This window comes from Photinus pyralis, unplaced genomic scaffold, assembly GCF_008802855.1.
Source record: "Photinus pyralis isolate 1611_PpyrPB1 unplaced genomic scaffold, Ppyr1.3 Ppyr1.4_LG6, whole genome shotgun sequence".
NCBI lineage: Eukaryota > Metazoa > Arthropoda > Insecta > Coleoptera > Lampyridae > Photinus > Photinus pyralis.
Genome location: NW_022170663.1, coordinates 1,402,408 through 1,426,882, shown reverse-complemented (window position 1 = coordinate 1,426,882; position 24,475 = coordinate 1,402,408). Strand labels below are relative to the sequence as shown.

Here is a 24,475-nt window from a genome sequence, read left to right as displayed (position 1 = left end):
AGAAATATTAAAAATTTAAATTCCAACAAGGATTAAATGTGTCAATCATTTGCGAAATAATTGGTTTGTAAAACGCGGAAAACTTGAGCGACCGTATTTCTCGTGCCCTAAAAAGGGCCTTGCTCTGGTAGGTTTTAAGTTCATTAAACATTTAAGTTGGACGGTCAAACTACTGGAATAAACATGTCAAACTGGGGATGAGTCTGTATGGATGGACGCGAGCGACCTTATGCCGCAAGCGTTTGTGAGCAATCGATGAACGGTGCAGCAGAGCCCTATTACTTACTGTCTAAAAAAATACAAGATTCGTTAAAGGTCGTAGATATTCGGTTTATCGGGCCTGCGTTGAATAGGCTACCGTGGAACAGGCGTTGCGGGAGACGCGACCCGAACCCGACGATCCCGGGCTCCTGCCTGCTGCTGTGCTCAACAGTCGTTTGCTATGCCGCATGGAGGAAACGTAGCGAATTTATGACACGTACAAGCGGAAACAATAGCCGTTTATGGGAAAAGTCCCGTAAATGCCTCTAGAGTATGTGATAACGTTTTGTGCGTTCAGTTTCATTCATAAAAAGGTTCTTAAATTGTGTGCGCTGCCTTAATTCAGTGACTGACAGCCGCTCACTTCAGTTTGTGGATAATACCAGTTGTTTTCGTTGTAAGTAAAAGTAAATTTTTTCCCGTTACTTTCGATACCGAAAACATAACGTTCCTGATATCGCATATCTTGTTGACCAACATACGCAGTTAATCAGCGACCGTTCCAAAAATAGGCTGCATACGCCAGACGTAGGTGTCATGCACTCAACATAAATAACAATAAAAGAAGTGTGCGTTAGAATAAATTATTTACAATGAAACATTTTTTCGACCCAACAATTTCGGAACAAGTTCGCTCAACTCAGTTTCGCTCCTTCATCGAATTTTGAGCATGGAAAACTAAAACGTTGAAGGAATTTACATAGTGATAACATTTACCGTCGCCTAACGTCGATAACAATACCAAAATAGAACCGGGAAATCATTATCACGCCGATATACCGTTATGGGGACAGTCGGTTTTGACAACAAGCAAAACCTCGAGCAAAACCTATACCAAAGGATGTCTTCTCTATTAAACTTATTTAACCTATAACAAGCGACAAGCAGTCACTGAATTTTTACCTCATAAATTAATAATAAGCACCTCGGCTATTATTATAATACGTTAAGGTGCATGACACTTTCAAGGATAATTCCAAGGATCGTAGTAAATTTGTCACTTATTTATAAAGCGAAGGCCCTTTCGAAGAGACATAGATCTCGACTGCGCTCTTAACACTTTACTTACTCTCAAATTATAATTTGGATTTTGGACGCCTTTGACGAAACTGGATTTTTTGCGTTTCTGTGTGGAGGATAAGAATGTCTCCGGAGAATGCGGTTTTCAAGGCATTTTGACTCAATACCTAGTACACGTGAAACGTCGAAAGGTCTGGATCGATTAAGTTGCAACCCCTACAAATAGGATTGGCGAACCTGTAAATACAATAATAATGGCACGAAACATTTTTGCTTTTTACTGTACGAATAATTATTGATTTTTGTATTGCCATTTTTTTCTTCCCTTTCTTTTTTGTTTCATCAATTGTCAATTTGTAAAATGCACGAATAAAGGCATTATTATTATTAATATCGTTATTTCTTACTCATTAACTCATGTAGACAGCATAAATCACGTTGGGGTTACAACTTAATGTCACAGCTGAAGCTCCACGTAGATGGATTCAGATAAATTGTTGTACATTAATTGTGTACTGATTTGCGCCATAAGAATCAAACTTTGTACTAGGTACCACACTCGGTACTACATTTCAACCATTACACTTTTTTACTCGCTTTTTTGATTATGCTTCCTTAGCTATCGTCAGTGTATCAGTATCGGTTACAGTATGCAGTTATGCACTTTGTCAATGGTTTTGTTCATCAAATTTGCTTACAATCGAGATTCGGAGCTTAGCACATCTTCTACGACTCTTCCAAAACGTTACGTTTCTTCATCATAAGTGTGTGAAAATGATGTATTTCCTGTATTTCATTCCCTTGTCAACAAAACGCGATCACTGGGTCTTACAGTAAGAGTTGTAGAGAAATTAGTTTGCATAACTCCCTTCAAAGGTTCAACTTCAAAGCGGCCTTTCATGCTGCACACCTCTACCTGCGTTGATAACAAAAATATCCATTGGATAATTTATAATCAATATCCCTGTACATATAGATGGATAACAATTTTATATTAAAAGTTTCTTGATCTTAAAACGATACTTGATTTAAAAAAATGGTGGTGGCAATGGCTAAGTAGCTCCAAGTTAGGAACATTTTTACTCGATTTTGTTAAAAAGCACTCTTGGACTCCTGTGACATTGAAACGTATAAAGATCCGGTGATATCTCAAAACCGAAATTTGGAATGATTTCATTAAATCCCCAATTTGTTACTGGTGAGGTTTAAAGGAGAAATTTAAATAAGTACGTGACCGTAAAATTTATGATAAAGGCTAGCCCTCGCGCTAGCCGCGGGTCACTTTCAAAATATGCTAAAAATTTTCAATGGATTCTTCCGAGACTAAAGTGACAACTTCACTCCATTATGACATGGACTGAAGTGTCACTTTTTGTCCCTCCGGGATTAAATTTAGACGAAAATTCCGGAAGGATGAAAGACATTTTCAGTAGGTTGTTCTACATTTTTATGCGGCACCACTTCTTAAACGCATCGTACTGATGCTCATATAGTTTTTTGAACATCGGTGGTATCAATTCTTCACCTACTTCGGCTGCTCTTTTATCAATATCAAATACACCTTTGTCACTCATGACCAAGCTTATGACACTAGCAATGACAGTCGAAAGAACGCGTTCTCTAACGCCATACCTAATGTATACCTACGTTTCAGTTTCGGAAGTACGAAAAGTATCGTATCTACCTTGCGACTAAAGTAGTAGTCTTAATATTAATCCCTCATGTAAATTATAGCCTTCGGGATTAAAAGTACTTCAGTCCCGTGGTATATACAATTAAGTATACAATTTGCTGCTGACTAATTTGATAACTTTTTTTCTTGATGACTCTTAATGGCAACCAACCCCTCTGACCAACTTTCATTTCATCGAAAGTATTCTAGAACTCTTTAAGAGACTAAAATTTTTCGGCTCCGTATAGGTATAACAGGAGCGAGAACAGGAGCGTTTACTTATTCATCGAATTTTCGAGGATGTTCTATTTTATTTTATTTTCCCAATTTAATTTTCAAAATACGCTCAGTACATAAGTCACTGTGGTTTTCGAAGACCGACATTATTAATTAATTACTTATTCCAGACTTGTCTCCAGGATAACCAAGAGGATAACTAAATTATGTTAGTCTCCGAGTGAACGATATAAAAGAGACAATAGCAACCCTTAAAATTCAAGTGATTATGGCGATACATTTCACTCTGCAGAAAATATTATGGCGATTAGGTGTTTTGTTGTCACCATCTTTCAGTCTATAAACCGATTACGGAAGTGCTTAATATACAATTAAAGGAATAAATAATGACCTTATACCTACCAGATTTATAGTCGAATTTTGGAGAGATTACATGCGTTTGTAGATAAAATGTGATAAATAATATTGCCCGAGTTCACCTCGGAGTTCACTGACTGAATATTATCATAAAAAGTGTAAATAAATACGAATAGAAAGATACAAGATAAATTTGTTGTAGCCGAGGGTGTAGCAGTATGAGGGCTTTTGTGTCCTACTTTTTGCGTACTAGTTCCCTGCAAAACGAGTAACCCAGTCTTTTATATGATGGATATTTTGTGACAATTTAGAGATTCAATAAAATTATTTCAATACCTACTCGACGTTTTGAATCTTCTATTTTAGGGACAAATGTGTCATTTTTCCTCCAGAAGGGCTTGAATGTGAAACAAATGGTGGCAATAAACAATTAAAAATCCATGCTTATGAATGTACATTTTAATTCTTGCACCATATTTTATAATCGTAGTAGATTTACGAGAATCGTCATAGCTGGCGTCATAGTTTTGTCCGAGGTTTTTTCACTTATAATTGCACAAGAGGTTTGTATTTTACCGAGTAAATTTGGGTTGTTAAGGTAATGAAAATTTGTTGCCTAGCAATTAGACGAGAAAAACTGTCAACTAATAAAAATGCGACACCGAAGGTGGAGCATTTTTAGGTTGACAGTTTTTCGAGTTCAATTGCTAAAAGGAAACAGATTTGAATTGCAGCAACCCAAATGTACTCGGTTTAAATGCAAACCTCGAGTACGAGTGTAATTCGGCAGGACAATTTAACGAACAAGAAATTCACCAAACTAGTCAATTATTGACAGACGTCAAACTAGTCATATGGGAAAGGATAATGCGATAATTGGTGCGAAAATGAATAAGTGAAAAACCACTAGTGCATTTGTCGCTGGAAAAGTTGCAGGTAACTTTTGCCGCTGTCAAAGTGACAATTGCACTGCGGCTTATGCGATTTTTTATACATGAGTTGAATTGTCATAGGATTTTTGAATAGTTATTTCAGCTCAAAATCTTAAAATTAAAATTAAAGGGACAATAATTAGCCCTGTGATGTTTCTGCACTTTATCTGTAGAAAACGCGAGAGAAAACGTTATTGTCCATACTAAATCACGTCAATAGCGTTTTTTGGACAGATAATCTGCACGTTAAGTTTGACGTTTCTGACACATCGCAGAGCTGATTATACCGTTACAATGGTATCCTTCTTTCAATGGTCACTTTTACGGTTAAATTGCTATCGTTAATTATTACTGAGATTACTGCGGATTCCTGCAGTACAAAAAATAACCCGTCTGAATAAAACGCATTTAATCAACTAGTTTATAAGTAATAAACCTCTAAAGCGGATCTAAAAAAGCGACAGAACACCTTGGTTTGACCCTACGGAGTTATTGGATTTGCCCCATTTTCAATAGGCGTGTTACATGTGGCATATAAGTCAACTATGCAAAGTTTGAACCGAATCGGTCCAAGCGTTTCTCCATTTCTGGTATCATTAGCTTGGTAACGTTTCCAATTGTGCAACAACATAGATTGGTCTACTCTATGGTAACAAGTATACTCGTATACCTGTTTGTTGGGTTAATCTTCAGCAAAAAAGTAAGGTCATAGCACATTACGTCAAATAGATAAATCAACTAAATAAACATATTTATAAATAACCCACGCCGCGTTAATTTTAATAGATCCACTGCAAAAACAAACTACTTAACGTTAACAATGCGACGTTGCGGGCGTTGTTGCAATGGGAAATTACTTGATCACCTCAATTAGTATGCGGAGACAATCGTGACTAAAAAAGTAGACTATTTACAGTTGACAAATTATTGCGATTGTCTCGTGTCTGTACTACACCACTTAATTACGGAAATTAATTTCCTTTCTTCTATTTATGTATAATTAGCGAGATAATTAGCGGTTTCGTTGAGCACAACCGCTATTAATATCGCTACTTAAACATCGTTGTGGAAGGTAGGTAAGTAATAATGACTCTTTATTCTAAGGTTAAATGATTTTTGATGACAAGGTTTGGCACTTAAGTTTGTTATTGGAGATTCTACATTCCGTCCAATGCTCGGCCCAATGTATGTGGCGGTTCAAAATGTAAACTTATTATATATTGTTTTGAGAATTTATTTTATTGACATTTTTTTGGAAATCCGTTTTAAAAGATTGTAAATTAAAATGTATCATTAATTGGAATCAAAAAATACAAATGTATATTTCTTAAAATATTTCGCAATTGAGAGTATATTCAACAGGCGAGTTTTTCGGGACCAATTCACTCAAGGCAAATACGAAGGAAAATAAGACTAACAATTAGAGAATTAGAGGATTTGATGAATAATTTTTCGCACTTGGTTTCGTTCACATTTGTAGGTACCTAATGAGGATTATTTTGATTATATATATAGTTTCCTTGTTGATGAATATTTAGATGTGTGTTTCCGGCGGGGAGAGAATGAAATTTATTTTTATACTCTTATGATATTGATATAAATCCGAGTTCAAATAGAAGAAATAGAAGAACCATTGAAGTGAACTCCCCTGATAATGTACTACTAGAATTAAATTATACCAACTTTAGAAATTCTTTGTTTTACCAAAAATCGTCCTGAAACCTTCATTTTGATGCCTACTTTCTGTAAGAAAATTTTAGTTTCCATGACAGAGGCTGTAACGGAAGCTTGTTAAATTTTGCAAGTTTTGTGGATTTCAAAATTATATTCGGGTAGAAATGCGTATCGATGATTCAGATTTCTGTGAAGTTGTAATGTTCATTAAAATTAACAAACATTTTTTTTTTCGATGTAATTAAGTTTCAAATATCGTGAAATATAAGATGAGTTATTGGTTTTGGACTTCCTATTTTGGGCGAGTTAACGATTAGTACGTGATTTAAAAAAGGTCACCGGTTGAAAGACGCAATAGATTCTAAGAAAAATATGTAATAAAACAGCGAAGCTAAAAAATTATGAGTTTGTTTATTTCCGGAAACTTGATGAGAGCGTTAATTACGGGCGTTGGTTTACTCGCGATATAAAAACCAAAATGATCAGAAATTTTGGAGCTTTTTGCGTAGATATTCACGCGGAGCGTGGTACCGCCGCGGAAAACGCGGCCTCCACTTATAAAGTTTTTTCGTAGATATTCGCACGGGCGAGTGTCATCGCGGAAACGGGTCATTTAAGTAAAAAGGCCCAAACCAAATAAAATTTGTTGCGCGTATTAATTAAAAAATCGTATTTTTTAACCAAGAACAAGTTGGTCGTTCTGGAATAGTGAATTGTTCGGAAAATATTAATCATTGAGTAACTGAAGTTTAGTTTAACGTGCGATTGAAAGACTTCCGTTCAGAAATTATACCTAAAGTACGAAAAGCGCGCTAAGAAATTGTTGTTCAATTGGGATTACGCGATTGGATTTAATAGGCGAAGATTGAGAATAATCTAAATCATGCTCCACTACAATACCCACCATCTAAAAAGGGGAAGAATACTACTGTCTAAATTGTAAGTTATTTTTATGAAAAGTTATTTACCTAGAAATTTATTCATATAAAATTTTTATTTTGTCATTTTATAATTGTTTTTTGCCGAATGGTTTTATATAGATAGGATAAATATAAGTTAGAAGTTAGAAGAATATTCATTGCTGTAGGTATTTAATTAAGTGTTATATTAAGTAAATTTAAATATTATTCAGATTCAGGATAGATGTAAGTAACTGAGTAATTAAGATTTAATATAAAAAAGGAAATCAATTGTGAATGCAGTGGAATTTGGATTTATTTTATTTTTTTCAATATAATCGGTTTATTTATGTAGATTTATTTTTTATCAATCAGAAACGTGAGACGGTAATAGTAGGGCTATTACAAGGCAGAGCAGACCACCTTTCTTGCCGCTTGTCACTTTACTGGAAACTAAAGTACTCGTCCCCAAAGGGGCCTCGCACTTCAATATTTCCTCGCCAGTAATGTATCATTTTCCTGACTTATGTAAATTACTATTACGGGATATTCAAATCATCCAGTTCTAGGTAATGCATCGCCCAAAATATCCGGACTTCTGGGTGCGTCGAGCGAATTTTCAGATAACTGGATGTCGTGGAATCGTGATACTTGGCATATACGGAATTTGTTTCACGATTTTTATGTATGCACTACGTTTCAACGTTTCTGCTTGCAATAATCGTCAACGCGTAATCGTAACCAAGCGTTTCGTCTTTCTTCCCAAAGCTTGCATTTCAAGACATACCATCGATTATAATTTAATAAAGCGTCCATTTACATAGCTATGTTCAAGTATAACGAAAGGTTTACCGTAATTTTAGCATTTACCCCCAGCTATTCCCATTTTAAATTAACTTATAATATGCACCCACCGTCAATTGACACATTTCAAAGGCCATAAAATTCTCTACAAAAATACTAACAAAACCAAATTTGGATGGCCTCGTTATAAATTAAATTTGCCCTATGAATATAATAATACATCTATTTGTACTTTCAAGAATGTGTCAAAAAAGTATGATTAATGTTAACATTGAACACGAGATTGAACATGAAGTAAATCAAATCAATGACGTAGGTAGATCCGACCTCCCCCCTCTCATTGCCCGTCCTCAATAAAAGTTGGTTTTCTACTGACCTAAACGAGCTCTCAAATGTTGAGAATTACTTCCACTCGGCACTGATTTTGCAGTTACGCTATTGATGGTCTTAACGGACGGGAAAGTGGCAGGACTAACATTACAGCCTTCTCCTCATTTGTGTACCACGCCTAGGAACATTATTATTAAGCGGCAGAGCAAAGCGATGCTAGCTTTATAGGGGAGTCGATGGTTTCCGTCTGCCCGTCAACACGATAACTGTCAAACGCTTGGACCGATCTTGGCCTGGATCCCTGCTTGGATCCGAGCTTGAACCGAATAGGTTCAAACTTTGCACAGCTGACCTATATGCCACATGTAACAAGCCTATTAAAAATGTATGAAATCCAATGGCCCCGCGTAGGGTCACACCCAAGTACTGCCTCTTTTTTAGATCTGCTTTAGGGGTTTATTTGACATTCGACGAGTATGGATTTAAAAATGTATGGAAAACGGGGCTGTTCGTCGAAACCTTTTGTAATAACTAGACCTCCAGCGAGTTAAAAAAACGAACTACCCACACTTTCCTTCCTTGAAAATCTAAAAATCTGCCGTCTAATGTACCTCCGCAGTAAACGCATTAATGTATTACTCTTTGTCGTGTTGTACATTCCACATGCCGCGGAAGTTAGAAACTTTGCTTTAGAGTTGAGTGTTTATCTCCGTTTAGTTGCGAAAAGTTCTGAAAAGACGTCGACGTGCGTTTCGACGCTGCACCGTCCGACACGTATTGGGCGTGTCGTCTATCGATTGACGTAACTTTATTGAGAGATTCAACTGAGAGCATTTTGCGAATGTTTTTTGCTAGCTCTCCTTGATTCATATTACAAAGACAAGTAATGAGCTAAGATAATAAAAAATGCAAATCTAACGCGCACGCAAGTTTTCTCATACATATGTATGGTCGATAATAAATGGCCCATTTTTGGTGCACACCTAATTTCGTATACAAGGGCTATTTAAATCTGCACGCCAAATTATTTTAGCGCATTGTGTCATTCGAGGTGTCATTGTTCTATTCTGTACGGTACGCCGTCTCAATAATAAATTAGTGACAAGTGCCGAATAAACTTTATTGCAATTTAAGTATTATGTGTAAGTCATAATAAAATAGGGGTGGAGGGCGCAATTTACCGTAGGTCATAGGATTTCATCCTCGCGCCTTGAATTATAATGAGTGCGTTCTTAATTTTAAGCATACCGATGTGAATTTACGCCAATGCATAATTTTATTACAGGTCTCTCTATTATCGATATCTCTATTAACCGAAATCGCGTTTAACCAAAACCGTACAGAGCGACCAAAAAACAAAAGAAAATTGAAGATTTTTTTAAAAGATATACCCGAAGATATACCTAAATTAACGGCATTGTACAAAAGAATAATCATTGCATTTTACTTACGCTATGTGTATTGTGTTAAAAACTTCATTTTGAGGGTTTGATTAAAAATATTTTGACATTTCTTGTGCTTTTTTTTCACTTAGAATTTAAAAATAAGCTTTATCGGAATTAGTTATCCAAAACGCGCCTAGCCCCCTTTGTTTCGGTTAACGGCTACTGTATAATCTTTTATTATCTACGAAAAAGAGGAGACAGTAGTGCGCATTAAGCGGTAATTAAAAGTTTAATTAGAGGAAGCCACAAATTGTTCTTAATTGTTTTTTCAACAGTTTTGCATTCATTAAAATTTCAGCGCCAACATATTCGTTATAGCTTTGTTTATTCATTAAAGAATGGTTATAGTTACTAATCAAGCACAAGTTCAGAATTACAATGTAATTGGCGATTAGTGCTGCTTCATAATTAATTGGGTGTCATCTGTTGTCGACAAAATGGTACCTTACGCCACTCTTCATTAGAAGTGGGCGAAAGAGAAATCACTACAGTATTTTAGTGAATCTACCTACTGACTGACTCTTGTAGAATGCAATCCATCTTCAATTATTTACTAGCATTTTTTCCAAATGTTCCGTTGATGACTAGAATAGAATTTTGCTGAACTTGCAATTAGTGACAGATCTTAAATCTTCTGCAGTATCAATGCTCCGAACTTTAAAAATAAAAATTTCCACTTGCAATTTAAAGCTACTAAAGTCTTTCCAACTTCAAGTTTGATATTTCATTTTAAAATTTTGGTTTTGAATAGACATTTAAGGATGCTGAAATTTAATGTTACCGACGTATTCCAAGTGAAAAATTTGAAGCTTCATTTCAGACTCGCCGGTTTAAGTATTTGTTATGCATCCTGCAGTAGTATATTATATTATACCAAATGACTAAAGTGTGTGTTTTAATCCCGTAGGTGCAGATTGTTGCCCGAAACGTTCAAAACATTTCAATGTAAAATATGCGAATATGCGTAATATGCGATTGTTGGCTCCCCAAGAGCAAAAATGGAAAATTGGAAAAATAAAAACCGCCTCTTTTTCAATCATTTTTCTAGCGTTTCTGCAAAGTTCAATCTTGAAAAACGTTTGGAGTGGATGAATGATTCGATTTTTTACACAATTTTCTAGGACATCGATCCAGGCACTGATTGTTGACACTTAGAAAGCAAAGTAGAGAAATAATCCTTGAGGAAAGACAAACTGAGCTTGGCACTAAACTAAATAATAACAATAAATATATCACACATAGCGTGTGCCACATACTATTTTTATTTTTAATTGCAAAAATATGCTCAACACTCAACAGCCTTAAAATAATATTATTGTCGCGCTGTTATTTTCACACTTCGCCTGAAACGTAGAATACAGGTGTGAAAAGTAATACTGTTCTTTCCCATACTTTATATCTTCCCACATTGAAATGTATGTGTGTATGTGATAAATGAGGTTTTTTATTCCTAGTGCATAACGTGGCGAGGCCAGTTTAAGCGGAAAAACTCATCGTTCCGGAAAGCTAGTCACATCGTCTAAGTATTTATTTGAAGAAATTAGTCTAATCAGTAATGCTAATGATGTAGGTATAATAATCATCGCTCAATCACCTGCCCACGCATCGGGCTTGTTCCATTAGAACGTAATGCTAATTATGGTCGTTGCAGTTCACTATTTAATTTAGGTACACAAGATGGAATGTTAACGTAGGCAATCCCATTCACGGCACAACATTTTTTCTGTTAATTTTCAAAAATGTTATGTTGTAATCCGAGGGCATCTCTTGGTTGCGATGTAGGTATGTTTCTACTTCGCCAACAATATCGGTAAAGTCAAGGAGGTCTAGTAGGTAGTTGTTATTGGAAGAACACTGCATCTACATTTGAAGAACTTGGAGGATGTGTTCTCAAACTATGACTCAATAAAATCCATTGCTTCTTGACTCATGTAAGAATTTTTGGACGGATATCCATAGACATCTACTTACTGGATATTGGAAGATATGCGTGTAGTCCGAGGATATCTTTTGGATATAGCTAGATGTCTTCACAATCGGCGATTTCTATGCGATCCTATAGCAGTCAAGATTAAATGTTTTATAGAGGAAAACTGCGACTAGTAAAATCAATTTTTCCTTAATTATGTGTTTCTAATTAGTATCGCTCACTGTGAGTGAGCCCTTTTTATTTGTTTTTACAATAATTCTTTTTCTTCTCGATTTTCGAGCTACAACTCGAGCTACAAGTTTGAATTAAATTTAAACATCTTATGTTAATTGAAGGACTTAATGGGAATTGTTATGCATTTGGTAAAATAAATACGACGTAACTCTAAACGAAAAAGTTCGACGCTGCTTGACGGTAAACGCCTTGAAATTTCTCCACCTTGACGTCACTTCCTTATTTACAAAGAAATGAGTAGAGATGGAGATATCAGGGTTTAATTAGTTTTGGCTTTTGGCTGTAACAATAACAGTATCCGGTTCCGGAAGCTGTTCGGTCGTCGATACTAACGAAAAAGCTATTTTGAACAAAGACAACTAAGTAATTATTAGGCCATTTTGGAGACGCGTTCCTAATTTCGTACAGATCATCAACAGCTCGGTCAACAGTGTAGTTATTAATTACTGGCAGGCATCTCGTCGCGTAGCAGTTGATATGAGAAATCCGTGTATTTAGAGAGACGACATACCCAATTATTATCGGACACACTTGGCAGCATATTTTTGGAACTGCTGCTTAACATCGCGTTATGAGCAAGGATAAATTGCAATTTCTGATTGTTCTTGACAAAACTGGGGCGATATCGTTTAAATTCCGTTCAAGACGAAAAAATCTATATCGTTGCCAAAAATTTTATTTTGCTTAGCGTTTTTTCTAATGTTATTTTCAGATAGACCTAAACGCGAGTTGGAGATGAATAAGCCGGTGTTTCTCTCACGGAAGGACCACCGAAATTGTTGCGAGAGACAGTTCGGAAGATACAAGTTTTTTCGTTGGTGGTAAATTGAGAGTTTGCTTGCCGAAGGAATTTCCTCGACTTGTGGAGGTAACGTAACATTAAGTGCAGAAGAGTTGAGTTTGGTGAAGTGCTGTCGGTATAAGCGGAGCAGTGGCGTGCTGTCGCGATGGAAGCGGCAGGGAGCTAGCGGCTGAGAATGGCGGAAGACGTCGTGGCGGCCGACAACAGTGCGGACTTTGTGCTCTGGTCGCCCGCGTCTTCCGTAGGGCCGTATGCGGTGCTCCAAGTCGTAGGGGCAGTGACGATTCTTATCAGGAACTTACTGCCCCTCCACCGGAGGAGGAACGAATTCCACAAGTGAGTTTCTTATGTTTTATTAATTTTTAACATTATCACGTTAGCAACTAGGGTTAGCACTGTTGTATTCGTTTATTATTCTAGAGTGGGTTTGAGAAGAGTAGGTGGATCAAAGACAAAGGTAATGTGTGAAGTAAAATGTAAAGTAAAATAGGTGAATGAGAAGAAACATTTAGGGGTGGTCAGGTAATAATAGTTTACGAAGTTGATTGACACAGACCATCCCTTAAATAACGCTAATAAAATTGATATAACATTTTTGTGAAAATAATACTACTATGATGATTTTAATTCACCGGTAAATTGCCAAAATTGTATGACACCAACTATGACAACTGATTTTAAAGCCAATTCTATATTTATACAGAATCGCTATATGATAAGTCTGGAAACTGTCGATTTTCGCGGAAAATTACATAACATTTTTGGGGTTCTTTAGTATCTACTAGGCAGTAAACTGTTATCCGAATACTTTAAGAACCATAAAGCTCAATTTAAACTTATTTGTGAAAGTTTACAGCTATATGAACGGAAACGGGAATAAGCTTTAGCAAAATTTTGTGGAACTTGTTATTAATACAATACGGATAAGATGTGTCAATAATCAAAATATTGATACAGAAATGGCAATTAGTACTTTCTCGACACACTATTACAATGACATTTTTAATACAAAGAGGAATTGTTATAATTTAAGGAAGAAGTTGCAGCCATTGCAACAAGTGACTATGAAATGTATTATCCATTTTCCTACTTAATATAAAGACATCGCGCAAGATTTTAACATAAATTATTTATACACTTTCTGTGCAATTGATGCGAATGTCTTGTGCTGAAAGGAGGTGTGTCAAAAGATAGCCTTGTCCTGTAAAAGAGCGACATGAATATTTATTAGTACCTAGTCATGTACAATTGAGTTCTTTAAATAAACATTTGCAATGGTTTTAAAATAATTACTTAATAAATAACATAGGAATTAGGTTGGGATGTAGACGAACTTAAGTTATGCCCGACGCGTATTTCTCCATTACCATTAAAGTAGATATATCTTCAGTTTCCGTTATGAGCGAGTTTAGCTGATTGACACCGTCGACCCTTTTGGACGCGCGCCAAAATTTAATTTGCTATCATGTCTTGGTCTACAATATATTCAAGTGATCCCACTATCCAATATCGGTTCTAGTTTGTCACCAAAATAGGCCGCCCTCGTTTCTCGTGCCGTGGATACGTTCCGATGATGTAGTTTTGGAAGAATTCCAAAATGTCTGCGGTCCTTAGTGTCTTGGAAATTTTGGTTTCTTTTAGATCATCGTATCTATGGAAAATCTTGCCATTTTTTTGCGAAATCGTAGATTAATAGTTATACAATTTATTTGGTATTTTGGTAGGTTCAGCGAGTTTAAGTTTGTGCTTGATTCCGGAATTCCAAATTATTGTGGAGGGTTCAGGGTGATATGTTCACGTCTGGCTGTAAATACAATTAAGTATACGAAACAAGTAGGATAAACGCATGCATGTTTAATATTGTTTACATATGCTCGCCACATATCGCGATTAGGATAGAAATATCAACAGGAAGCGATGACGTTTTATCCGGGTTAGAAATTTACATTCGACATTTATTTGTTATGCGTACATGTACAAATGTAGAATGAATTATACGAAACTGTAGATTATTTCCCGGAGAAAATTTGCCGTGCACCAACATTAATTTCACCTCAAAGAACGCTGACTTTAAAATTATCCGAAATCGATTGTTGGTTAGTACAATTTTGAACCCTCAAATGATAGTTTTAATTAAAAGGAAACAGTATGTTTATTCTTCAGAATTAATTTGCACATACGCATAGGTATGTAATTAAGGTTTGGTTTGTAAATCTTCCACAGTTTTGGATAGGTCGCTAATTGTTTTAAGTACATCGGGTATTAATTTACAACAGCCACATTGATGAGAGACAGTAGTGTTAGGTGAATTGCGGCAATTTAAGCAGTTCCACAGTCCATCAAGCGTTTTGAGAAAATCTAATTGGTTCTTCGATACCTATATCGACACATTTTGCACGATAGTAATGTTTAGATGTAACGCATTGAAGGCCAGGGGACGTATCAGTTAATTTTTGCGTACAAATATTGCATAATTACTGTATAACAAATTGTACGAACCAGACTGATGAATTTATGACACACACTTGCACCTTTATACTACACATGTAAGGGTTGTATTATTTTTCTTACTGTAGGTACTGCTTTTACAACACGAAAGGTTATCAAAATACAGAGAGGAAGAATTATACACGTTATTACTCTTCGAGCGCTAATCTAATCTAAATAATAATGATATATGCTATTTTGACAAATGTGTTGTATGTACCAGATTTACATAAAAATCTCTTTTCTGAAGGTGTCATTACCAGTAAAGGAATAAAAATTATTAAGGAATATAAGTTTGCATTGCTGTATCAGAATGAGAAGGTAGCAGCATGCGCAAACCGAATGGCAAATTATAATCTGTATCATTTGCAATTTCAAACGATCAGGTATGAAATAAAAGAAAAGCGGAAAGGGATATGAGAACTATCGTTGAAAGTGCCCGATCAATGTTATATACAAAAGATTTACCTAGGAAATTATGGGGTGAAGCGGTGAATACAGCAGTGTACATTCTAAATCGCAGTCAGAACCACCAAAAAGTCTTGTGCGTATTGGACGATACCACCAAAGTCGTACGCAGATGCTATGGCAAACTTTTCCCTGTTTTCATTTTCGCGAAATTACGTATACAATCGATAGGGTTTCGTGGATGTTTCCAATTTTGCAGTAAAATTCCTATGTATATCGATGGATCTCATTAGGTTACGTCCGAGGTTACGTCGTATTATGATTTTCGCTTCTTCTTTGTTATTGACCAATCATGGAAAATTGATCAGTTATCTTTCTTATAATAATTTAATAATATAATAATCATTTATTGTCCAACAGACTTGCTGTAAATAAATGTGTAGATGTAGTTGTGTAAACTGATAAATAAAGACACCCAACGTAGCCTAAAATAATAAGGCTAAAAAATAATGTTGCGTCCTCGAGTGCGTCCCTATGTAACTTTCTAATTTAAATTGTAGATGAGTGGCGTACTTGCTACCAACTCAATAAACAAATGCCCAGCGTTATCTTTGACTGTACCTGCATATACGGTTTTAGCAGTAATGAAATTGGAATAGATTCCCTATTATGTATGTTACTGAATTGAATTATGTTCCACTATCTAGTAATTAACTATCTCATTTTAGTTTAATGAGATTATTTAACTTCTAATAGTGCAAAATTATTTATTAAGAAACGTAGTATAATATGTAATGTTACAATGTTAGAAGTTGGTAGTTCTAATGTTACAAGTTACACGTGCAAAACAGTTATTAGTATTACAATGAGACAATTAGACTTAAAAGAAAATTCTTTGAGTTTCTTTATTACTCATTTGACGTCCTGTATTTTTAGATTTATGCCAGTATCGTTTTCGATATCTATACTTAAAAAAAAATGCGAAGATAATAAACCGATACAACGAAATATCGAAGGATCCTCAGTATTACAATCACTTTTAACGACAATTTATTATATTATAAATGTCCAACGGGCCATTATGACGTACAGGCCAGGTGGCAATCGCCACCCGCCTCCCCGGACCAGTCCGCACCTCTTTCTAGTCCATAACTTTTGATTGAGAAGTCAGAAGTCCGATCGAAAAAGTACGAATTGTTTTAGATTCTACGCACCAAAATTAATAAAAAAAAGTGTTTTCCCGAGAAATTTTGGTGCAGTCAATTTTTGGTAAAAAAGGAAGGTTATACACTGCCTTTTTTTGAGCCCCGAAAAAAAAATTGTCTCAGATCGACCCGGAAAAAAAGTGTTCTTATAGAATGTGGCCTGTAGAATCCATAATTTCAAACAGTTCCAAAATTGGGCTACTAGTTCAAAAGTTACAGCCCTTTGAATTTTCTTTCGAAATTGGTTTCTAGTCCCATAACTTTTGATTGAGAAGTCCGATCGAAAAAGTACGAATTGTTTTAGATTCTACGCACCAAAATTAATAAGAAAAAGTGTTTTCCCGAGAAATTTTGGTGCAGTCGATTTTAGGTAAAAAAGGAAGGTTATACACTGCCTTTTTTTGAGCCCGAAAAAAAAATTGTCTCAGATCGACCCGGAAAAAAATTTTAGGGTAGCTCTGCGGTGCACCACAAAAACATTTTTTGCTTCATTTTAAAGTACTCCTTTTTCGAAAATCAATTACAATACAGGTTTTTTTTAAATTGCAGCTGATAATTAAAAGTAACAAAATATACAATCCAAACGAGGCGCGTCGCCTATCATTGTATTTCAGTACTTTCATGCTACGACAAAAAATGATAAATTCATTGTAAAACACTTCAATTAAAATATAATTTTTTAATTTTTTAACAACCTAACATCAACCCGATTTAGAGAAACGTGTTAATAATTTATTAATAGTACAAGAAACTAAATACAGCACATACTTATAAATTTCCAACGGGCCATTATGACGTACAGGCCAGGTGGCAATCGCCACCCGCCCCCCCGGGCCAGTCCGCCCCTGTTCATTTGTTCGAAGGCTGTAGGTAGAGGAAGGCGGATATTAATTAAGATTTATTTGCCATCAAGGTGATGGAAGATGGAAAAGATCGGTATTCTAGTTTTCAGGTTAACAGCAAATAATTCCATTTTACTGAGGTAAATGGAACAAGGTAATTTTAATAAAGTGAGCTAGTCGTGAATACGTTTTGTCCAGAAGAATTTCAGTTTACCGTAAATATTCTAAATTTAAATAAAACGTTCAGGGACTTACCTACCCTGAAATGTATCTAACCCTCTTACAATATCAAAGAAAATTTCGAAGAGGACTTGTTAAAAAAATTTGAAGAATCTCATGATCAATTTTTATATCTATGAAAAACAGTCAAAAGATGTGGAAGGTTTCTAGATAGGTTTTGAAGACTTCTAAAGTATTTTAGAGCCAAAGAATAGGCGATTTCTACTGTGTTCCTGAGAAACTTTTTAAAAGATTTAGGAAGATTGCGGAAAAGAAATTGACTAGAAAAATTGCTGAAAGTTTCAATCAGTTGTTTTCTAGGTATATTAAAAAAATATAAGTCTTTCCGGAACACTTTATCCAAGAATATTTCTAATTTATAATAACGCTTTTGTAGTTTACTTACTTGCTTGCACGCACTAGTTCAAATTTTAAGTTTAGTAAAGTAAGACATAAAACGTTGAAGGCACCACAGGCGTTAACAGAAGCCAGAGGCCCAAGGGCTGTACTCTGTCGGCCTCGGGCGTTATTTCCCCTATAACGCCCTTGATATCTTAATTACTATTAGGGCTTATTAAGGCGCCGATTAAATCGAGCAATCAAATGTTTTCAGTTGGTAATTAATTTGACATTTTCAAACATTTTTTTCCGAAGACAACTTAATTGCGATTAAAACTTCTTGTTACATAGGATCATACCCCATGCAGTTGCCGGTAACCACCGACGCAACGGGCTGGCTGTTTTTGTCCTGGTTTTCTTTTCATCCGAGGTATAAATTGCCTCACATTAATTACCCAAATTATTCATGCATCGATTTTGATTACCTAATTAGTAGAAAACATGATACAGCTATGCTCGGTGAGGCAGCTGAAATTTAGATAACTTTCAGGTCTTCGATTTGCAAATCCACCCCTAATTTAACTAGCTCCGAATGGAGAATCCTAACGATTAAATTATTAGAGTAAAATGCCAAGTGTCACAAAAGCCGATTAAAGTTCCTATCTCTCCTTTGACAAACAAGATTGGTTCATATAAGAGTGCTACATCTCGAAATAGAAAGTTAATATAAATTAGTTCCCATTATAGAAAAGGACCGGTTTTCCGCAAGAATATTGCCATTGACTTGTTTTTCTAATTCTTGTCGTGATTAATTTGTCGTGCTTCTCTTACGGCGGTAAGCTCAATTTTATTTTCTTTTTTGTGAACTTTTGTCTTTTTTAATATCTTAAGAGCTTTGGTTTTGGAGCGTCCAAAAAGGAAAACGCGCGCCCGTTTTTAGCAAAGTTGTTTGTCTCCGTTGGGAAAACGATGACATTTTGATGGAGGAATTATTACAAGCTCAAAGAATATTTATTTTCGGTAGAGGTTTTGTTTATACAGTTTAGTTTATACCTCGGTTTATATATTGCGTGGGAGACATCTTAATGCGTATTTACTTACACGCACGGGAAGGTTATGCAAATTAAGATGAATACATTAACCCCAATATTTTTATACCCCTTTATTGCTGTCAGATGTATAAAATGTATGAAGGTGATGTACTCCCATTGGTTTATATGTGTAATTTGTAAACGATGGTCCATCGAATTCTAGATTTTATTCCAGTCGTAAAAAATGTCGCTCTTTTTTGTGATTTTGCCTTAGATTTTGCTCAAAATTTCATTCCAACTACTGTGCGGCTATATAACTTTTGGATTAATCATCGTCCAAAAAAGGTATAATTAGGTGAAAAAGCAATTAAAACGAGTCACTCGAATTTTAGGTGCGAATAGTACATTTCATTATTTTTTAGCGCATTTTTTAAGAATCGTGCTATTGTTTGCGTTTTGTGTGCCCGACGGCCATCAAATTTCGCTGTCTAAAAGAGGGGGTACAAACTATAACTTTCCCGTGCGACTCTTTTTGGAGATCAGTGAGCGACGGGACTTGAAGGCGCGGGGTGGGGAGGTTAAAAATTAATTTTATCTTTCATGGTATTCTAATTAAAGGTCTCAACGAAAGGAACCGTTTTCTACCAACTACTGCCCATCTTTCTGTCCTCTTATCAAAGTACGGAGTGGAGGGGTAGAGGGAATTAATTTCTACCAACCATAGCCCTCCTTCTCGCCCTCTTATCGTGATCGGGTATATTCCCTTATACCTCCAGAACGGATTGTAGGAAGAGGGTAATCACAAAGGGCGATTGGACGTCTGCAAGAAATATATCCATTGGTGATAGAAAAACAAAAGCTATTTCGGTTAAAAAAAATGCGCTTTATCTGCACACTAGTTGTGCTCAATTTATACTTGTTTAATTTATTAGAAGCTAACTAACTGCCAGCGTCATTGGCACCCATTTATGGTTTATTGGGCTACATTTGGGTAATATCTTCTCCGGATCCAGTGTCACTTCCAATGCGTCCGGCAGGTGTATTGCCGTTCTTATGTTCTGGGATTGTGAGCTGTGGGCATTAAATCAGTAAATGTTTTGTCGTCCACGTTACATTTTTCACATTGTGGTGTTACTGACTTTGTAGTAGAGGATTTTGGGCGGTTTTGGTCTGTTGGCCGTAGTTTGTCATCTGGAATGTGACAAAGGACCAAGGTTCCGATTTGCCAAGTATTCGGAACAGTTTCGCAAGGTGATTACATTTGTAATATCTAACAAATACTGTTGGTCTTTGTTTAAAAAATTTGTGCCTACCTCAGGAATCGAATAGGCAATCGACCACCGGAAGTTGCTCACAGCCAGGGAGCTACTGCCTATTAGGTTATTTAAACACTAAATTATAATTTATTTGGGTTATTTAAACCTTAACCAAACACGGGAAACTAAAGCGTGCTTATTCGTCAACCTTTGATTGGTTGGAAAAAATACAAAATAGAAAGATTTTTTATAAAATTCAAGTTCAATTCGCGACTGGAAGATGTTATCCGATTCCTGTCTTTTTGGTATGCCTTTTATTCTTATAATTCAATAGGCAACTTTTCCGCAGTAAAGCTTTTTGAAAAAAATATTTATTTTTTTCGACCCACTCTAACGTCTACTCTGTTTGCTTCTTGTACTTTCGCATTCAAGATTATTAACTGTTTGGAACAAAAGTTTTTTCGGTTACATTTTGAGAAACTTTTATACGCAAAATTCTAACTTTTTCACACCCAAATTATACAGTTCGATTTCCAATCCAAGGTATTTCGATGAACAATCCAGGAGGGTTGTATTATATTATTTACCCCACGTTCATGTATTTTACTCGCATTTAGTACTATGAAATCCGGATCAATCACAGACCGCCAATAATTAAATCAAACAAAGAAAAATTTACGCATAGATGTAGGTATAGAGTACGTCAAAAAATAGGCCGATCGAGACAGACAAAATTACACATAACATTGACTTGTTTTTGCGTTTGCGTGGTCTGGCGTGTTCTTTTCGGATCGTTTAATTAACACCAGAAAATAAGTCAGTGCTATAATATACTTTCGTGTGCCTTGCCTGAACCCTACTTTGTTTCACAGTGTACTATCTCTTTTTGACCCTACACATTCCCTTAGTGGTGTAAAAGAAGCTTTGATAACATTTCACTTCTAAGTGTTAAGGAATAAAACTGGCAATTCTTTCTTTATTCATCTTGACAAGTTTTATTTCAAACCAAGCTTTCTTTTGTCTGATTAATTTTCCAAAAGAACTATAACGCGTATGAGCGATACTCGCATTAAGAAGCAATATTTTGTGCATATAACAGTCGGTATAAATAAAATAAATATGACCCTCGCATATAACTGCTATAATTACACGCACAAAGAGGAATAAAAAGGGAAAAATCTAAAATCCATCTCGTGTGTGTGAGGGTGTGTGGTGCGTGCGTATATATATAAGGTCTGATGCAATAAACATGTTAGGGAACATCTTTTTTCCATTTATTTCCACGTTGCAGCCAATCTAATTCCAACAGCGAAATCCCCTAGTTCGCCCATATTCCATCCTTACCCCAAACTTTATTTAACACCCCCCGCGATGTTAACACGTTTAAACTTCCATTTATCATACAGCATTCGTCTCCTATTCTTGGATTTTTTGTCAATTACATTGGAAAAAATAATTTGTCTGCGCTAAAGCAATACGTTTGATATAACTAATCCATTGTGCAGCGTGTTTCGTAAAACATACAGTGGACTTTGGACATATCCTGGATTTGCAATTTATTGAGCTGTGCCTTCGTTGCAGTGTTATGAGAATATACATGCGTACGTAAGGTGTAACAAGGTTGGATTTACTAATAGGTATACCTACCCCAAAACACCATGTGAATTGTGGTGCTTGATGATTCATTGACTTTCAATTCGACCTGCTTCCAGACAACAGTTTGTTAGAACCTAAGCGACTATCCTGCCACACGTCGAAAAGCAATTGGCGTTGTTGTTGTTATGAAATGGTGCATTTACTGCAGCCTAACAAATTATTTATCGATAGCGGTATGGTTGTTGCAATACTCAAAAGGACGTCAGCAATTACATTATCTGTCAGGTTATATTTATTTTTTATATCGAGTAAATAATAAATACATACATGTTGAGTAATTGTGGCAATTTTCTTTATCGGGCTGATCGAATTTTGTTTCGAATTTTCAAAAACTATGTTGAACTTCATCTAAATAATACAATTTTCATAGATTCATCAGCAATTCTTCATAGAAACTCTGAAGCTGTATAAAAGGAGGTATTGCCACCCCATTCTTATTATGACAGCACCTACAAAACTGACGGAAAGAAACATACTGCAAACATTCGACGAGAAATTGACCAATCATTACCTGAAGATGCCTTTTGCTCACGTAATGTTCTTCAGAAGCGATTCAGACTTTTGTAGTTATTTTTGAACTTGTTATTTTGAATTAGAGTATCAACTTTAGCAAGGAATTTGTATAATGTTTTCATGTAATCCTTCAGGGTGTCTACTTATAAGCAACCATTTCTTGACTCATTTTTTTATGTTCTACCCTATTATTTAACATAAAACGAAAAATAATCGACCATTTTGCAGTAACTTATCCAAATGACCACATGGCTATGTACATACATATGTTGTGGTACCATTACAGATTTCGCGTGGTATAAAACTTGTACGGACCCTATTATGTCAGTGCAGGCGAGGTGAAACTTTATCTATTTGAAAACTGAATTTAAAAGCCATATTTGAAATGCATGAAATGTTCGAGTTTAACTATCCCCCTTAAACCCACAACGTCCTTCAAGATTTTCAACGCGCCAACCCGTATAAGCAAGTAGTTAGGGAATCATTATTTTGATGGCGTGAAACAACGATTTTGGAGATTGAGAAAGATGACATTAGTATAAAACTACCGAAATTATTTTGTTGTTAGTTGTGTACCGAGTGCAGAGCGAGTAGGAAATTATTTAAAGCGCGAAGCACCATTTTGTTCAAAGCAAACAATTCACTCATCATTACCGTGATGAAAGCCTTTATTAATTGAATTCTCTGACGCTAACGTCTCCATAATAGATCCGTTAGAGCCATTACGAAATGCCGTGTGAGAAATTACGCTAAATTAGGAAATTCTTCCAGTCTTCCTTCTACGATGTAAGAGGTTGTGTAATTTACGACCAATTGTTATGGTTCCATCAATGTTTTTTGTTGTCTCATATTTAACGGCGAAATCAAAATTGCGTACAGTCAACAGAAGGGCATTAATGTACGCATCTATTTATGGGACTATTAGCCCCCGGCGGTTAATTTTGAGGGGCGGTATACGTCGTCGCTCCTATCACGTTTTAATTCTAAATGTATAGATATTTAATTTATGGGGTTCAGTTTCTGAAATAGCATATGGTAATAAAACTTCGTCTCTTCACCGATAAGATCGATGCCGGGCTCGGGCTGCTGGCGGTAGCAGGTCGCTGGGTTGCACAAAAACACGTTTCATGTTTTCGGGAAATCTGCACTTTGCTGACAAACGACAAAGGGTGACGCTTTATTAAGCGGCAGAGCAAAGCGATGTATGCGTTATAGGGGAGTCGATGGTGTCCGTCTGTCCATCTGTGACGTGAACACGATAACAGCCGAACGCTTGAATCGATGACCATCGAGTCATTAATAAAACGGAAGCTGAATTGGCAGTGAAATCATCCTTAAAAGCACAGAAAATAAAAGCGACGAAGTTTTCAAGCTCATGGAACCTGTTAAATAAAAAAACGTACGTAAATGTGCGTGGTGCCTCGAAATTTTCAAAATCGCCATTGGAGCAATACGAGCGATACACGTGTATCTTATAGTATTTTTTATTATACCTGCAGTATAATTTAAAAATAGGAAATACAATGAAATATTGACGTTATACTCGAATACATGTCTAATTAAGTGGGCTGGGTGTTCGTATTTCACGATTGCCATGGAAATGTCACTTGACGTTTGCTTATAAAAATCATCGTCTTTGTGAATTAAACGATTTCCGTTGAAAAAGATAATACACCGTGCATTCAATCGCTTGTTGTAAAATCTAAACAAACGTTGGTAGATGTAAAATCCAACTCCAGTAAAGCCTATTATAAAGAAGATGAAAAGTTGTTTCCATGGATGAATAGGAAGTTACTTACGAATACAGTCTTAAATGCATCCATAATGCTGGCATATATGAAGGAAATGACAAAGGTATTTAAATCTTCTATATTTTGGTGCATTCATTCAAAACTTTAAAGCAATGCTGCGATTAAAAAGTG

At 35.8% G+C, this 24,475-nt stretch overlaps 1 protein-coding gene across 5 annotated transcripts in view; it reads left to right on the top strand.

Moving 5' to 3' along the window:
• LOC116175186 (cAMP-specific 3',5'-cyclic phosphodiesterase 4A-like) overlaps positions 1–24,475 on the top strand; it is a 118,597-nt gene that overhangs the window by 62,753 nt on the left and 31,369 nt on the right. Inside the window, exons 1-2 of one of the 5 annotated variants that reach the window (XM_031493318.1) lie at positions 378–658; positions 12,512–12,933. The exons of 3 other annotated variants lie outside the window; for them this stretch is intronic. The gene's annotated coding sequence lies outside the window, so the exon portion shown is untranslated. Of the gene's footprint in view, positions 1–377; positions 659–12,507; positions 12,934–24,475 lie in introns of those variants that run through there. One more of the 5 variants, XM_031493317.1, reaches the window with a different exon arrangement.